The 15,404-nt window shown below is 45.6% G+C and overlaps 1 protein-coding gene across 4 annotated transcripts in view; it reads left to right on the top strand.

Moving 5' to 3' along the window:
- Pknox2 (PBX/knotted 1 homeobox 2) overlaps window positions 1–15,404 on the top strand; it is a 264,489-nt gene that overhangs the window by 149,787 nt on the left and 99,298 nt on the right. The window contains exon 3 of one of the 4 annotated variants that reach the window (XM_076843592.2): window positions 14,683–14,789. The exons of the other annotated variants lie outside the window; for them this stretch is intronic. The gene's annotated coding sequence lies outside the window, so the exon portion shown is untranslated. The remainder of the gene's footprint in view (window positions 1–14,682; window positions 14,790–15,404) is intronic. 4 annotated transcript variants of the gene reach the window in all.

The raw sequence follows: 15,404 nt of genomic DNA, 5'->3' as shown, positions 1-15,404 counted from the left end.
CTGTGCTCCTGACCTGGCGGGCCCCTCCACCGTCCTGCCTGAGGCCCAGCAGCATGGAGTTTGCTACCTCAGGCACTTGGACTTTCTATTATTTATTGGCGGGGCATAGAGAGGCCTCCACACCGGGAGCAGGTTTGGAGCCAGCACAGGGGCAGCTGTTTTGTTTTTTCCCTGGCCAGAGCCTGCCTGAGGCTCTCTGCTCAGTCTCACACGGGGTGCAAAGGCCAGGCTGCTGCTGTGCCTGGGGGCGGTGGGGTGGGGGGTGCCAAGCTGAGTGAACAGCAGGGATGCCAGTGCCTCTCTCTGCAGCCCTGAGAGGGTGAGCAGGCCTGCTGCCCCTTCAGCCAAGAGCTGTTGCTTCTCAGTCCAGTGCTGGGCTGGGCTTGCAAAGCCTCAGAATTGAGCCAAAGAGCGGATTCTTCCTGCACACCTGGGGCCACAGTGCCCCTAGTGGCCTTCCTGGAACTACCCCCGACCCAAGGCTTGAAGCTTTTCTCAGGCTTTACACCCCAGTATAGTTGTACAGTTGCCCCCACATTGTACATCCTCTGCAGAAGAGCAGGAAGCCACAGTCTTCTTTATACACCTGACCTGGTCCTTGGAACTGTGGTGTTCAGACACATACAGCACAGTTCCTGTTCTTAAGGAGATTGTATTGGAGTGGGGACGAGATGTCCACACGAGAATACATAATACAACAGCATGTCAGGGAAGGAAAGTAGGGAGAAAGAGAGCAAAGGAGGAATGAGAGAGAGAGAGAGAGGAAGGGTCTTAGTCCATTTTCTGCAGCAATAGTGAAATACCATGGACTATGTACTCCATAAAAAAATAAAAGTTTATTTGTCTCATTGTTCTAGAGTTTGGAAAATCCAAGAAAGAGCCACATCTGGTAAGGACCTTCTTGTTGTGTCATAACATGACAGAAGAGCCAGTGAACACCCTGGAGACAGAGGAAAAATTGGTGGTGCTGCCTGTTTGAGAGACCAAAGGCCTTAGTGGCTTGAGGGTAAAGAACGAGATAGATGAGGCTGGAGAGGTGGATAGGGCCAGACCAATCTGATCTTTGTGGCCATCAGAAAGATTTGGGTGCTGATCTCAAGAGGAATGGGAAATCAGTGATGAGTTAGAAGGAATGGGGGTGTAGTAGAATGGGATTTGCACTTCAAAAAGATATCTCAGGCAGTTTAGTTGAGAACAGATGGGCAGTGCCAAGAATGTTAAATGGGTCATCTGTCCCTTGCTATTTCCTATCTCCCACTTTAGTGAGCTGAAGTCTATAGAATGTACTGGAGCCTTATGAAAGGAGATGCATATCTAAATTCTGATCCCCCAGAATCCAGAATCAGCTAAGAACTTACAAAAATAAACTATCATCCTTGAATTGGCACCCCACCTTTCCTAACATGGCAGACCATCAGGCTGTCATGACCACTTTGGGCAATGTGAGCCCTTTGATGCATAGGGAACCCTACAGAACAAGGGATGTGTTCCAACCCCTGTGATATCAGGTGCCAGGAGAAAGAGCAGCAGCTGAGAGAATGGATTGCAGGGCTGGATGAAGGAGACGGTGGGCTACAGGGAGGAGGGGAGCATTCTATTACACCCCCAGGTGCACCAGGCACATAGGCACATTCCAGACATGCAAGCACAGTGGCAGAAACACAGCAGGCAACCTCCATGGCTGCAAGCTCCTACTCGATACATAGGTAAAGGCTTCCCTGCTCTTCCTTATTCCAACTTGATGGTCATATAATAGGCAAGAGTCCTACCACTGAGCTACATTCCCAGTTCTTTTTACTTTATTTCGAGACAGGATCTGGCTAAATCACCCAGGCTGGCCTTGAATTTGGGATCCTCCTGCCTCAGCCTCCTGTGTAACTAAGTAACACAGTCTTGCTCTACTATCCCCAGCTCCAGCTTGATACTCTTTAAGAAAGTGCTGTGTCTAGTTTAGACTTCCTTCTTTTATTTCAGCAATTTTTTTTGTTGGGGGCGGGTATCAGGGATCGAACCAAACGGTGCTTAACCACTGAGGCACATTCCCAGCCCTTTTTATTTTTTATTTTGAGATAGGGCCTCACTAAATTGCTTAAAACCTGGCTAAGTTACTAAGGCTAGCTTCAAACCTGTGATCCTCCTGCCTCAGCCTCCTGAGTCGCTGGGATTACAGGTGTGTGCCACCATGCCTGACTATTTGAACAAATATTAATGGACCACATTCTCTGTACAAGGACACTCTGAAAGTCCGAAAATCCCTTCACTGTCCTCGCCTTTCAGCATGCTACCTCCTAAGGGAAGCTGAGTAAGTAAACATTTCATCCCTAGGGAGACAAAAGGAAATTGGTACTAAGTGTAAGGTGACCATATGACCTGTTTTGCCAGGGATAGTCTCAATTGAAACCTGTAGTCACTGTATAATTAGTAATCATGCTGTCTTTCACTCTCAAAATTATTCCAGTGTGTGTGATAAATTATGTGGTCACTCTAACAGTGTGCATGGCTATTAAGAGCAATTCTTTGTAGGAATTCAGGAAGCATCACAGAAAAAGTAATATTTGAGCTGAGTTCTTGAGGAATGAGCTGCATTTCAGCTATGAGAACATGGAGAGAGGGCACCTGATGTAGCCACAAGCAAATTTGGGGTCCCTGTAGAAGAGGTGGGTAGCTGAACTGTAATGTAGACTAGGGTCAGCAAACTTCTTCTGTAAAGGTTCAGACTAAATATTCCAGGTTTTGTGTTGCAACTATTCAACTTATCCACTACAGTAAAGAACAGTCATAGACAATTGTCAACAAATGAGTGTGGCTGTGTTCCAATAAAACTTCATTTACAAAAACAGCCAACCTCAGATTTGGCCCCTAAGTATATGTCTAATAAAACAAAATACCTCAGGCTGGATGATTTATACGCCACATAAACGCATTTCTCACTGTTCTAGAGTCTGGGAAGTCCAAGAGCACGGTGTCAGCAGATTTAGTGTCTGGAGAGGATTTCTTCCTCATCAACGGCAGTTTCTACACATCCTCACAGGGCACCCCCTTCAACCTTTTATAAGGGCACTAATTCCATTCATGAGGGCAGAGGCTTCATGACTCAAACGCTTCTCAAAAAACTGTCTCTCTTCACACCTCCACAATGGGATTGAGTTTCAACATGAATTTTGGAGGGGCACATTCAGATCATGGCTGTGTAATTTGCCCACTCCCTCACCCTCCAGGTACTTGAAGGAAGGTCCTAAGAGGTAAACCTTGGAAGTTAGGTAGGAAACACGTCACGAAAGGTCTCAAGTATGTCTGCTAAAAATGTATCTTATTTTTAAAAATATTTTTTTGTGACTAAAAATGGATGATCTGAGATTCTAGGATTTATTGTTGGGGTATGGAGGGTGCTGGAGGAAAGTGGGGAGACACAGTGAGGAAAGAGGACTGCCTTGTGGTCTGAGCCCTCTCCTGGAGGCAGGTCCATCCTTGCAGAATCCTCCCTATAGTTCTGTATTCCCCTCCAATACCCTAATCTCTCGGTCATCCTAAGGGTGCCGAGAAACCTCACCCTCTCTTAAGTACACACAGTGACAAGGAACTGTTCTCTGCCTTTCCCGTGGTTTGAAGGCAATTAACGACCACCTTGCCCATTGCACCCCAATGAGGCCCAAGCTCCTATATGAAAAGGTGTAATCCTGACAGAGCCCAATGGATCCTCTACATCTTCCCTCCTAGAACTCCCGAACTCCCCAACTCCCCATGGTCTCTGGTGCCTCTGGTGCTTAAGCATTGTAGCACAGCTTGAATGAGGAACTGGAAGAGGGAGCAGTTAGCTATCTGTTGCCACCATTGTGGCCCCCAAGACCTCCAGAATGAGCAGTCACCTTTCCATTGAACATCCCAATAGATCAACTTGAGATTCTCCCCACATTGCAGAAAGCCCAGCTCCCCAAGATTCTAGGAGAGGAAGGGTGCTTAGATTCCCCTAGTCACATCAAGTTCCTGTCCCAAGAAGAAGTCCCGCCCGCCTTTCTCTGTCTGGTCTGTAGGGCCTCCTTCATTCTTCCTGAGTGACTTTCTCCATTTGTGGATGGGGTCCCTTCTCTTCCCGCCACAGAGTTGCCACATATGTACACGTTAACTGAAAACACAAAGTAGGGTTTTCTGGGACTCATCTTAGGCACAAAATTTAAGGGCACATTCAAAAACTCAGTAATCAAGTGAAATAATATTTTAATGCAACAGTTTTTTAAAGATAAAAATTAATAAAATCCATGATATGAAAAATCAAAAATTGTTAACTTTTTTGACTGATACATCATAATTGTACATATTTTAGGGCACAATGTGATATTTCCCCTTTTTTTTTTTTTAATGGATTGAACCCAGAGGCACTTTACCATTGAAGCTATCACCCAACCTTTTAAATTTTTTTATGTTGAGACAGGGTCTTGCTTCAGGCCTCCTTAAGTTGCCGAGGCTGGCTTTGAACTTGCAATCTTCCTGCCTCAGCCTTCTGAAACTGCTAGGGTTTTTTGTGCCACTGTATCTGGCTGACTTTATACATTTTATTTATATATCTTGGTTATTATCTTTACTGCTCCTCACCCCTATCCCAATCAGAAGACAAGCCTTCAAAATGTTGGGATTTTGATCACGTCTCTTCACAATTGTGAACAGTTATGGACACATAGCAGGCACTAAATAAACACCTGTTGAATGAGTGAATAACAATTTAATTCTTTTTTATCATTCCCCTTTCAGACTGGACCTCTCCTTTAATAGCCAAAAGAAGGTTAAATCTTTTTAATAAGAGAAAGAGAACAAGTCTGACATAGAGAAAAGTGGGGAGCCACAGTGAGGAAAGAGGACTGCCTTGTGGCCTGAGCTCTCTCATGGAGGCAGGTCCATCAATAGGAAAAAAATATTTTTCAGTGGAAACTCCAGGGTTTTCAAGGTGTGTTGTGTTGTTTGTTTTTAAAATGGGACTGAGTTCATGTAAGTTTGAATCAATAGTGATTATTTTTGTGACCTTAGCCAAGGCACTTAAGTCTCCATTTTGATTATTCTGTCTGTATAATGGGTGGATTGATTCTAGCACCACCAAACTCACAGTCACTGTGAAACATAAATAAAAACCTAATGGATGTGGTTGGGCATGCTTTGGGATGTATAAGTCCTCTCACAGACTCAGTGGCATATAAAAGTAGCTCACAGCAGCTGTCGTGGGGACAGAAAAAGAACAGTTAGGTGATACCAGGATGCACTTACTTCTTCTGCTTCTGGTCATCTCAGGATCTAGGGTCTTCCAGCAGCCTGGTGGAGGGAGGGAGCAGGGACTCAGAGGTTGGAAGATTTGACTGCTGGGGAGGAGTGGGAGGAAGAGACTGGGGTAAGGAGGGTAGATCGATATGGGTTTGAGATTCCATCTAGGATTGTATAATCTAGTGGGGTAGACAGATTGTACTTGCACAATCTCAGTTTGGTGGGATAAATGCTAAGAGAAATGGGTTGTTCTAAGCTGCCAGAACCATCCTATGGCTGCCATACAAAGTGTCGAGCAGGCTGCAAGGTGGACCCTGATACAGACCATGGTGAAAGTGACCATCCACTCCTAACCTTCTGGTTTTTTAGATGGAAACACTGAGGCCTAGAGCTGTGAGGTATTGACACAAGGGAGCTGTGGATGGAAGCCAGTTGTCCTGGCTCCCAGTATAGTTTCAGGCCTTTCTGAGTTTTCAGATACTATTAAGAACAGGGATCCTGAGCTCTGCTCTGAGCCCTGGTCAAAATCTCCAAGGCTGGGAGGGCATTCCTGGATTTCAGATATCCTTGCAACTCCCAACAGCCTGAGGCAAGAGGCATATTAAATGAAATCCTTTTACCAGCCCCATCCCTTCCAATTCTGAGATCCATTTCTGAGTGGCATCTGAATGAGAATTTTATAGACATTTCATTTCCCTTCCTTGTTATCCTTCCTTTGCTGTCCTCAGGAGCAGGCGATGACTGAGTCTCCGTGAAACACAGGGTGTAAATCTTCCTGAGTGGGAGCTGTGCCTTGGGCGGCAGGTCATTAGATTGGCCACCATCTCCACGTGAAGGAAGTGTGATCAACAGAAGGGAGAGGTCCTGAGAAGGACAGGAAGCACAGAAAGATGAATTTCTTCAATGCTGTGCTTCCTGTGCATTTCTTTTTATTTATTTATTTATTTATTTATTTTAAATTTTAGTATTTAATTTTTAGTTTCCAGCGGACACAACATCTTTGTTTGTATGTGGTGCTGAGGATCGAACCTCGGCCGCACGCATGCCAGGCGAGTGTGCTACCGCTTGAGCCATATCCCCAGCCCTGTGCATTTCTTAATGACTGAAATTTACAGGTGTGGGGGAAATTGCAACGTCCCCTGGAAGGTATGGAAGGAAAAGTCAGGGCTGTCAGACTGTTTTGAAAGTGGGCATGTCCCTGGTCCTTGTGTCCATCAGATTGGGAATCTTTGGTTTCTTACTGTATGTGGACTTGGCCATGAACATGAACTGGAAACTGTGCCTTTGTGTGTCTGTGATAGTGTTTCTGGGACTGTGTGTGTGTGTGAGTGTGTTGTCCTCCCTCTCTGTCTTTGTGACTATGAATAGATCAATGTGTGTTTCTTTAAAAAATATATTTTTCTCATTTCCTGCATAAATTACTTCATGTAAAAGGCCATCCAGAGCTCAGTTCCTAGCATCTCTTTTCAATAAAGCAATATTATCAGAGCCTGGTCCCAAAACTAGTCCCAGGAGAGGCTTTTCCTAGCTTCTTTGTCAAACGAAATGTCACCGACTCACCAGATGATGAGAAGAAAAATTCTTCTTGTTTATTTCCCAAGTGAGGCAGAACAGAAGCAGTTCAGCCTCTTGACATCTCTCCCTGGCTAGGTGAGCAGGTGGGCAGTTGGGCAGATGGGCAGGTGGGCATGTGCCAGGGAGCTGTGCCAAGAAGGCCACAATAAAATTCCTGGATTCTGCTCTCTCACTTCCCCAGCCCTCAATTAGCTTTGGGATTGTGGACATGTCACTTAACTTTTCTAACCTCAGTTTTCCCATTTGAAAAGTGGAACTAATAATACCTACTTCATAGGATCGTTGTAAGGATTAATACGAAATTAGATAAGAGAGTTCCTTGTGAAGGAGCACACGTGATGTGTCATACACCTTGCATGTCCTCTGCTAAACATACATTTGTTTGTCCCTTTATCCAACAAATATTTATTGAACATCTAATACATACAAAAATCATATTAAGCTCTAGGGAGATATATGAAATCCTTTTACCAGCCCCATCCCTTCCAATTCTGAGATCCATATGGGTTTGAGATTCCATCTAGGATTGTATAATCTAGTGGGGTAGACAGATTGTACTTGGACAATCACAGTTTGGTGGGATAAGTGCTAAGAGAAATGTTTTGTTCTAAGCTGCCAGAGCCATCCTATGGCTGCCATGCAAAGTGTCGAGCAGGCTGCAGAGAGACGTCTTAGAAGGCTACTGCTAAGCTAAGGTGTAGTAGCGGAGATGGAGGGAGGGGAAAGGTAGCTCACAGCAGCTGGGGTGGGGACAGAAAAAGAACAGTTAGGTGGTACCAGGATGCACTTACTTTTTTTTTTTTTAACATTTATTTTTTTTTTAGGTGTAGATGGACACAACACAATACCTTTATTTTTAAATGGTGCTGAGGATTGAACCCGGGTCCCGCCTGTGCTAGGCGAGGGCCCTACCGCTGAGCCACAATCCCAGCCCCTGTACTAACTTCTTCTGCTTCTGGTAATCTCAGGATCCAGGGTCTTCCAGAAGCCTGGTGTGGGGAGGGAGCAGGGACTCAGAGGTTGGAAGATCTGACTGCTGGGGAAAGGAATGGCAGGGAGGAGTGGGAGGAAGAGACTCGGGTAAGGAGGGTAGAGACAGGCAGGGCTTCACACATTTTCAATAGCAAAGTCTTCTGATGGGTTTGAAGGTTTCCCCAAGAAAGAAAATCTTGCTGGGCAAGTAAAGGGACTTCTTCAAAATAGGGGTTTGACTGAGCTAAAAGGCACATTTACTTTCCATGGTAGATTCCTGATCGCCATCCTCTCCCCTTAGCCTGTTTCTCCAGACAAAATCTTTGTATCTTATCATACTCTGGCTGGGTCTTTTGACTGCTTTTGGCATTCCTGCTTATCCATCCATTCCCCCATTTTACAAACACATGGAGCCTGATGGGGCCAGAGATGTTAGCACAAAGTGGGAATACCCAGTTCTTGCTCTTCGGAAGCTTGGAGCTTCATGGAAGGACATATATAGAAACAGAGGGTCTAACTGAATGAGGCAGCCTGTAGTTCATGGATGAGAACTTTGGGCTTCGTCATAGAAGTATGGTCCCAATTATTGGAGAAGCAGAAAGGAAGGAATGACTACCCTATATGGAGAAGGGTGGCTATTCAAAAACAACTCTGGAAAGCTGACTCTTGAAGGATGAGTAGGATTTTACTAAACAAGATCTAAACATATGACTACTACAATCATTGCCATTATCTTTAATGACGATAGTCACCATTTATTGAAGACTTAGTCTGTGTCACTGCAGAGTCTTTTGCGATATGCTAAGCATATCACGTACGTGATGCAAAATCAGAGAATCCTGGGAAACACTGTGAGTTAGGAATTACTGTTCCCCTCTCACAGAAATAGGAAAACAATTACTATAAAACATACAGGTCACACAGTGAGGAAGACAGGGACCTAGCATTTGAATCCAAGTTTGATTGAACTCACTCCCCTATGCTCTCTCTGCCACATTCACCACGTCACTAATATTTTAGTGCAGGAAGCATCTGATAAAATGCTAGTGCAGTCAGAAGCTCTCAACTCAGGAACATATTGAAACAGAGAGAATTACAAGGTCTTTGGCAATGAATAATAATAACTAAGTAGGCAAACTCTTAACTGATTCAGCATTGATCTGGCTCCTCTCTATGTGACAAGAATGATACTTCTGATGATCTACATGGGCAAAGAACAAACCTAGTATGTATGGAGGTATGGGAGAAATAAAGATGCAGGTCTTGTCCTCAAAAGTTTGTGATACTGTTGAGGAGGCTTAGTTTAACACAAAGAGCAAAAGATCAGAAAATGGAGTAAGATTAAGGACCAGTCATAGGCTGGAGAGTATGAGAGGAAGATCTTGCAACTGCAGAGAACTGGGCTTTGAGGGTAGGTTAGGAGCCAGATGCACAGAAGAAAGGGGAGCATAAAGCCATCCAGAGTGGAGACAGAGAGCTCAAATATGGTGTGTGCTTGGTGTTGGGATCATGGCATCCTGGCTCAGCTGGAGAAAGATTCAGATTAGAAAGTAGCCGGGGGTTAGGTAAGAGAGGAAGGTCCAGCCTGATTAGGAAGAAGAATGGAGGTTAAGAAATTTTGAAATTTTTAGGTCCTGGCAAGGCATTTTAGACTTCTGTGCAGAGGACAAACAGTTTAAACCAGTCTCTGTGTTAATTAGCTTTTAAGGAGCTCCTTTCTTACTACAGGATTGGAGTCTGGTCTCTGGGAGGTCAGCCTTGTTGCCCTGGTGAAATTCTATGCTTTCCTAAGGATGATGGTTGAGTTCAATAGTTGATCAAGAATCATCAGAGAACAGGATGGAAGAATCTCACATTTAGTACTGAGCATTATCTTACTTTCTAAAGCCTGCCCAGCTTCTGTTTATAGATGACAATGATGAAGGTCAATGATAAGGATGTTGATGAAACAGAATTCAGACAAACTAGTGGAGGATTTTGTCCAAGGTCACAGAGCACGATTGTGGCAGAGCGGGTTCTAGCCAGCATGTCTCCTTTGCTCGCTCACCTGATTCTCACAGATGCCCAGCACTGGGGAAGTGCCTGGAGAGTCTTTATAGGAAAACCACATTTTAGTTACTGTGTTTGTGATCAAAGAGGCCCATGGTTGGGCTCCAGAGTGAGAGCAGTTTCTTTGAAGGCCCTCGAGCTGATCAGGACAAAGACCATGGTGCCTTTTGCTCCTGGGGAAGATACCATTTGGGTATCTACCAGTTGGGGCTACTTCCCTAAAGTTGTTTGTGCCTTAAGTGACCTGGGCCTCTGGCCACAGATTCTAGAAGCTGCCCTACACATCTGTGAAAGGTCTAAAGGTCTAAGTGCACCTGGCCAAACAGGCAAAGGCATTCTCTAGGGAAGCCTGCCTGGCCCATCAGAGGGTGCCCAGGAAGATGAATTTGGACAGGCAAAGAGGTGCCTGATCCAAGCTAAAGTGCTGGGAGTAGAGCCACTCCATTTCTTGGGGAAGGAGTAGGGACAAAAGGGACTTTATCTTCAATCTGAAGCTCCTGCTTCTTACTTGTCCCCTGAAACATCTGGGTTATCACATCAGGTCACTCCGGGCCTGGTCCTTCTGTCTGCCTCCATGGCCTGGCCCTGCCAATCAGTCTGTCAAGTGGACTCAAGCCCAGCCCCAGGCAGCATTGTTACAGCTTCCTGTTAGCCTCTCAGAGGAGAAGGACTTTGTATGGTGGTGGGTCTTTACCTCCCATCTAAAAAGGTGCACCCAGGCCTCCCTCTTCCAGAGCAAGGCAGGTGGGCTGAGTAGGAAGGAGAGCAGCCACCCACTGGCAGTCCCCCACCCCCACCAATCCTGGACTGTCTTTCATTCTCCTCGGTGCTTCTGACATGTGTGTTGCCCTCCTTATGCTCAGAGGAATCACTGGCAGTGACAGAAAGGAGATTAGAGGCTGTATTTCTGCCTTGAAGCTTTCTCCAGGCTGTAAGGAAACAAGTGGAACTCACTAGATGTCAGTTCTGGGAAAGGAGAAATCTATGTCTATTGTAGCCCTGAAGCAGCGCCCTGTGCGGGGGCATGCTGGTGTCACCTCTGATCGTCCTTCCTCTCGCTAATGTGCATTTTATTAATCCCTGAGTGGGAAGCGGGTTGGCTTCTCTTCCCTAACACTGGTGTGATTCCTCTCTGAGGAGTCCCAGCTCCTCCATGCTGTCTCAGGGGTGAGAGTGGGCCGAAGTGCAGGCAGAGCAGAAAGACAGGAGTATGTGGCTGATGCAGGACAGCAGGAGGGAGTCCTGACCCCTTAGGGCCACAAAAGGCAAGACAAGAGACAGAGGCTGAAGGACCCTGCCCTGTCCCTGGCCCTTGCCATTGCAGACTTTAGCAAAGGAGGGAACAGTGAGACAGAAAAGCAGCATAATGTGCACATGGGAGGTGACAATGATTTCCTATCCATCCATCTCCCTGACTCTACAGTGAGCACCATGAGGATAGGGAGAGACAGAAAAGGGGTGTGTGTGTGTGTGTGTGTGTGAGAGAGAGAGAGAGAGAGAGAGAAAGAGATCTTTGGATCCTCGGCTCCCATACATAGAAGATTCTTAATATTCTAGGGCTAAATTGATGCCATTTGCACCTTTCCAGGAGAGAGGAGGGGGAAGTAGTAGAATGCCACCCCAAAACAACTCTCTCATCTGCTATATTTCCAGACAGCCAGAACCAGGTAGGGGAGGCTGACATTAGCAAAGTTCCTAGGAACGGCCCACCTGCCACTCAGGGCACATCCACCTCTGCTGTCCCCTTCAGGAAGCCCAACATTGCTTTAGCACTCACAACTGCAAGTACTCTCTTTGGATTATTAAGAAATACAAGAACAAAGAGAATAGTGGAGGTTGGAAAAACAAAATATCTATGGTCAGTAGATATACCACCTTGGTGGCAGTTTTCCTTGACAAGTCCTAAACCTGACTTTCCTAAGCCTCATTATCCACATTGATAAAATGGAGACAACTGTCTAGCAAGGAAAAAGGCATTTCTCATATGCTGCTAGTAGGATATAAATGAGTGTGACCTTCCCACGAGTAATTTGTAAAAACTCCTTAAAATGAACACATCTTTGGACTTGGCAAAACCACATCTAAAAACCTACCCTAGGAAAAATGATCAAGTCTGGAGCAAAAACAAACTACAAGAATATTTATTAATAGCAAAAACTGGAAACAAAGCATTATGTAATAAACATTTGAACACTTATAGTACATCCCCCAATGCAGTGCTATGTAGCCATTAAAATTATAATATATATTTCCATTATATGAAACTTATTTACTGAACACTATAGTACAGTACTATTTTTAAGAAAGAAGAGTTTTACTCCAAATGTTTACTGTGGTTATCTTCATTCTGTAGGATTACAACTAACTTTTTTCCTCTTGTTAATCTATTGTCTACAATAAGCATGTGTTATTTTTTAAAGGTACTAAAAATTATTGGGTTAAAATGCCTCCTTTTAAAGTTTAAGAATTAAAGAAGATGTTATACATGAAGGTGCTTTGTAGACTAAAATGTTACACAGAGATAGGAGATTAGGGTTTCTGCCCACAAGGAGCTTATAGTTCAGAAAGGGATGACAGACATATAAGATTAACCAAAACATCAGATGGAATGTGGCAAGAACTTTCAGAGGTCAAACAGCATGTCACTTGGAAACACAGAGGAGGAAAAATTACTCCTGGTTATAGAGGCAGCTGCCAGATTGTTTGAGTTGAATATTGAAGAATGGCTAGGATCTTCTCAGGTAGAAATAGAGAGATATAGAGCAGCAGGAAGTTGTGGGACAAGTATGGAGAGTCATTGTGTTTGGATGGTGGATAAGGAGACTCCTGATGCAGGGTGGAAGATGAATCCAAAAGGCAGTTCAGGGCCAACCACAGGCACTCAGAAGGATGCACTTGGTCTAATTCAGTTGAATGCCTTCTATGATCAAGGAGGCACCAAAGAGCCTAGAGCCCACAGTGGCCCAGCTGTAAGCCCATGAAGGACAGTGAGTACTCACTGCTATGCTGGTCATGCCTGGTGTGTTTGGGGTCCTTGGTGAGTGAAGATGATATCCCCTGCCTGGGAAGCTCAGTCTGGAAGCCATCATGTGAAGATGTGCTAGATGGCTGATGGTAGGGAGAAGGAGAGGCTGTGACCACCACACCAGGGATTGAATGGAAAGGAGGAAAGATGATCTTCAACCCTAACTAGAAAGGAATGGGAAGTGATAGTGATGGAAGTGAACATTAGGTGGGGCTTGGAGGAGGGAAGAGTCAGATGTCTCTCCCAGGTTTGCAGTCTGTACGGCCAGAGACCAGGAAGTCCTCACAAAGTCCACCGACAAGGTCCCATGGAGGAAGAGCAGAATGCAAGGAGTGAATCAGAATTTGGCACTCACAGTGCCTACCCTCTCCATTGGTTCTGATCTGTTTGGCTTCCACATGTGGCTACCCCAGAGCAGGCAGTCCCCAAGGGTGACTGTAAATGTGTCTCAACATTCTTCATCTCCTCTTGGGAGGAGTCTGGGGTGTGGCAAAGGGAAGAAGAGACTTTCTTTCAATACAGAGAACATTTGTTAATGGAGATGCATGAGCTCCCCTTCTGCCCTTGGAGCTCTCTCAGTTCATCCCATCTTTCTAGCACACCCCAGCTGCCTCTCTCCTGAGACTGGGAATCAAATCTCCCTTAGGATTCCGGATGCTCTCTCTCCACCACCCTCACCTCCCTAGTGATGGGTGCACATGAGTGCATACACACACACACACACACACACACACACACACACACACACGGTGGGAAAGCCTTGTTGCTCAGGCAGATGTATACATTTCCATCTCCCCACTGTAGCTCCCAGTGTGGGCTACTGCTTTGCTCCTCCTGTTGTCTTGTCACTAGTTAATGACATTCTTTATCAAGGTGCAAATGTGCTTTTACAGAGAGACCAAGATGGTATTAACTAGAAAGGAAATGTTAATGTTAAAGATGCATGTGCAGGCCTGGGGCTCTGGGCTGGAGGTGCTACCCAATGCTGCCCTCAAAGTATAGCCCAGGTCCCGGAGCAGCTCAGCACTCCAGTGACCCTGCCATCTGGACTCCATATACAGCCTCCTTGGAGTCAAATTAGCAACTGGTCCACAAGGAGAAATTGATGGGAAGTGTCCAGCCTGACCTTTTGACAGGGCTGACCAACCAACCTCCATATGCAAACACCTTAGTTAATTTCAATTATTGAGAAAAAAAATTAATTAACTTTAATCTACAACTAAGTAAGTTGTGAAGCCAAAGCTACTTTGGGGCCATAGCTCGTGGCCAAAGCTACTTTGGAGCCTCCACTTCTTCTGGCCCATTCCTCCTTGCCACCCTCAAGCACCCTCCCACCCACCATGAACCTAACCAGTGTCCCTCCAGACCCCCAGCCAAAGCCTGCCATTCATTCGTCATGTAGATTGCAAGTTCATCTGCATACCTGAAAGAGCTATGACTGCTGCCCCTTCCTGTGAGTTCCACTAGTCTCAGAACAAGTTGCCTGCTGCTCTTCCCAATGCTGCCCACAGCTTGGGGAGAGGCTGCAGGTAGACATGAATGTCAGGAAATCAGACCAGCAGCAGGGTACTGACAACTGTGACACAGTTTGGGCCTCAAAATGACTCGGGTATGTGGGGGGGGGGGGGGGCGGGGCGGGGTTGCTCATCAATCATGCTAAAGAAAGAGTTGAAAGGCTAATATGGTAGAGGAAATAGAATCTATACCTTCTGGGATTGAACACATCCTGGGAGAAGGAAAGAAGCCAGTGAGTAGAGCCCTGAGTTCCCTGTTTTCTGAGATCCCTGCTGAGAGCTGCTCTGCCTTGCTTGTAGGTGCTCTGGCTTTAGCTGACAGGAAGCATTTCTGGCCCAGCTGGAAGTGAGGAGGAGGGGAGTGAGCCTCCTGAACACCATCCCAGAGGCTACAGGATCACCCAACAGTAAGACGTGCTTTTCTGTCCTTTAACACAAAAATTAAATCCCCCAGGCAGACTTTTTTGTCTTTCTAAAGCCTCTAGGACCAGTTGATCACCTGAGCTGACACTTAGCATGGACAATCTTTGGCAGTAAATTGCTGTGCTTTTTTTTTTTTCCCTAGATCTTTATGTTTTACCTTCTTAGCACCTTGAGGATGAGGGCCAGCCCTCCTCCCTGTACACTCTGCTCTTCTGCCAATTCCATGAGTTGTTGGTACAGAGGGATGGGGTATTGCTTACATCCATATTGATGATCACATTTGCACAACTCTCTGAGCAAGTGTTACCACGTGAGGTCAGCTGGGTGTGCCAGTGAAAAACACAGTTCCTGGTCCTCACAGTCAGACTCTGGTTCTGAGAGTCAGATGAAGACTCATGGACCTGTATCCTAAATCCAAGCAGATCTTTTTTTTCATGGTCCTGGGGATTGAACCCAAGTGTGCTACCACTGAACTACATCTCCAGCCCTTTTTAATTTTTATTTTGAGTCAGGTCTTGTTAAATTGCTCAGATTAAACTCAAACTTCCAATCTTCCTGCCTCAGCCTCCCAAGTGTCTGGGATTACAGGTGTAACCTTG

This window comes from Callospermophilus lateralis, chromosome 2 (assembly GCF_048772815.1).
Source record: "Callospermophilus lateralis isolate mCalLat2 chromosome 2, mCalLat2.hap1, whole genome shotgun sequence".
Classification (NCBI taxonomy): domain Eukaryota; kingdom Metazoa; phylum Chordata; class Mammalia; order Rodentia; family Sciuridae; genus Callospermophilus; species Callospermophilus lateralis.
The sequence above is the reverse complement of the archived record's forward strand: the minus strand, read 5'-3'. Positions and strand labels throughout refer to the sequence as shown.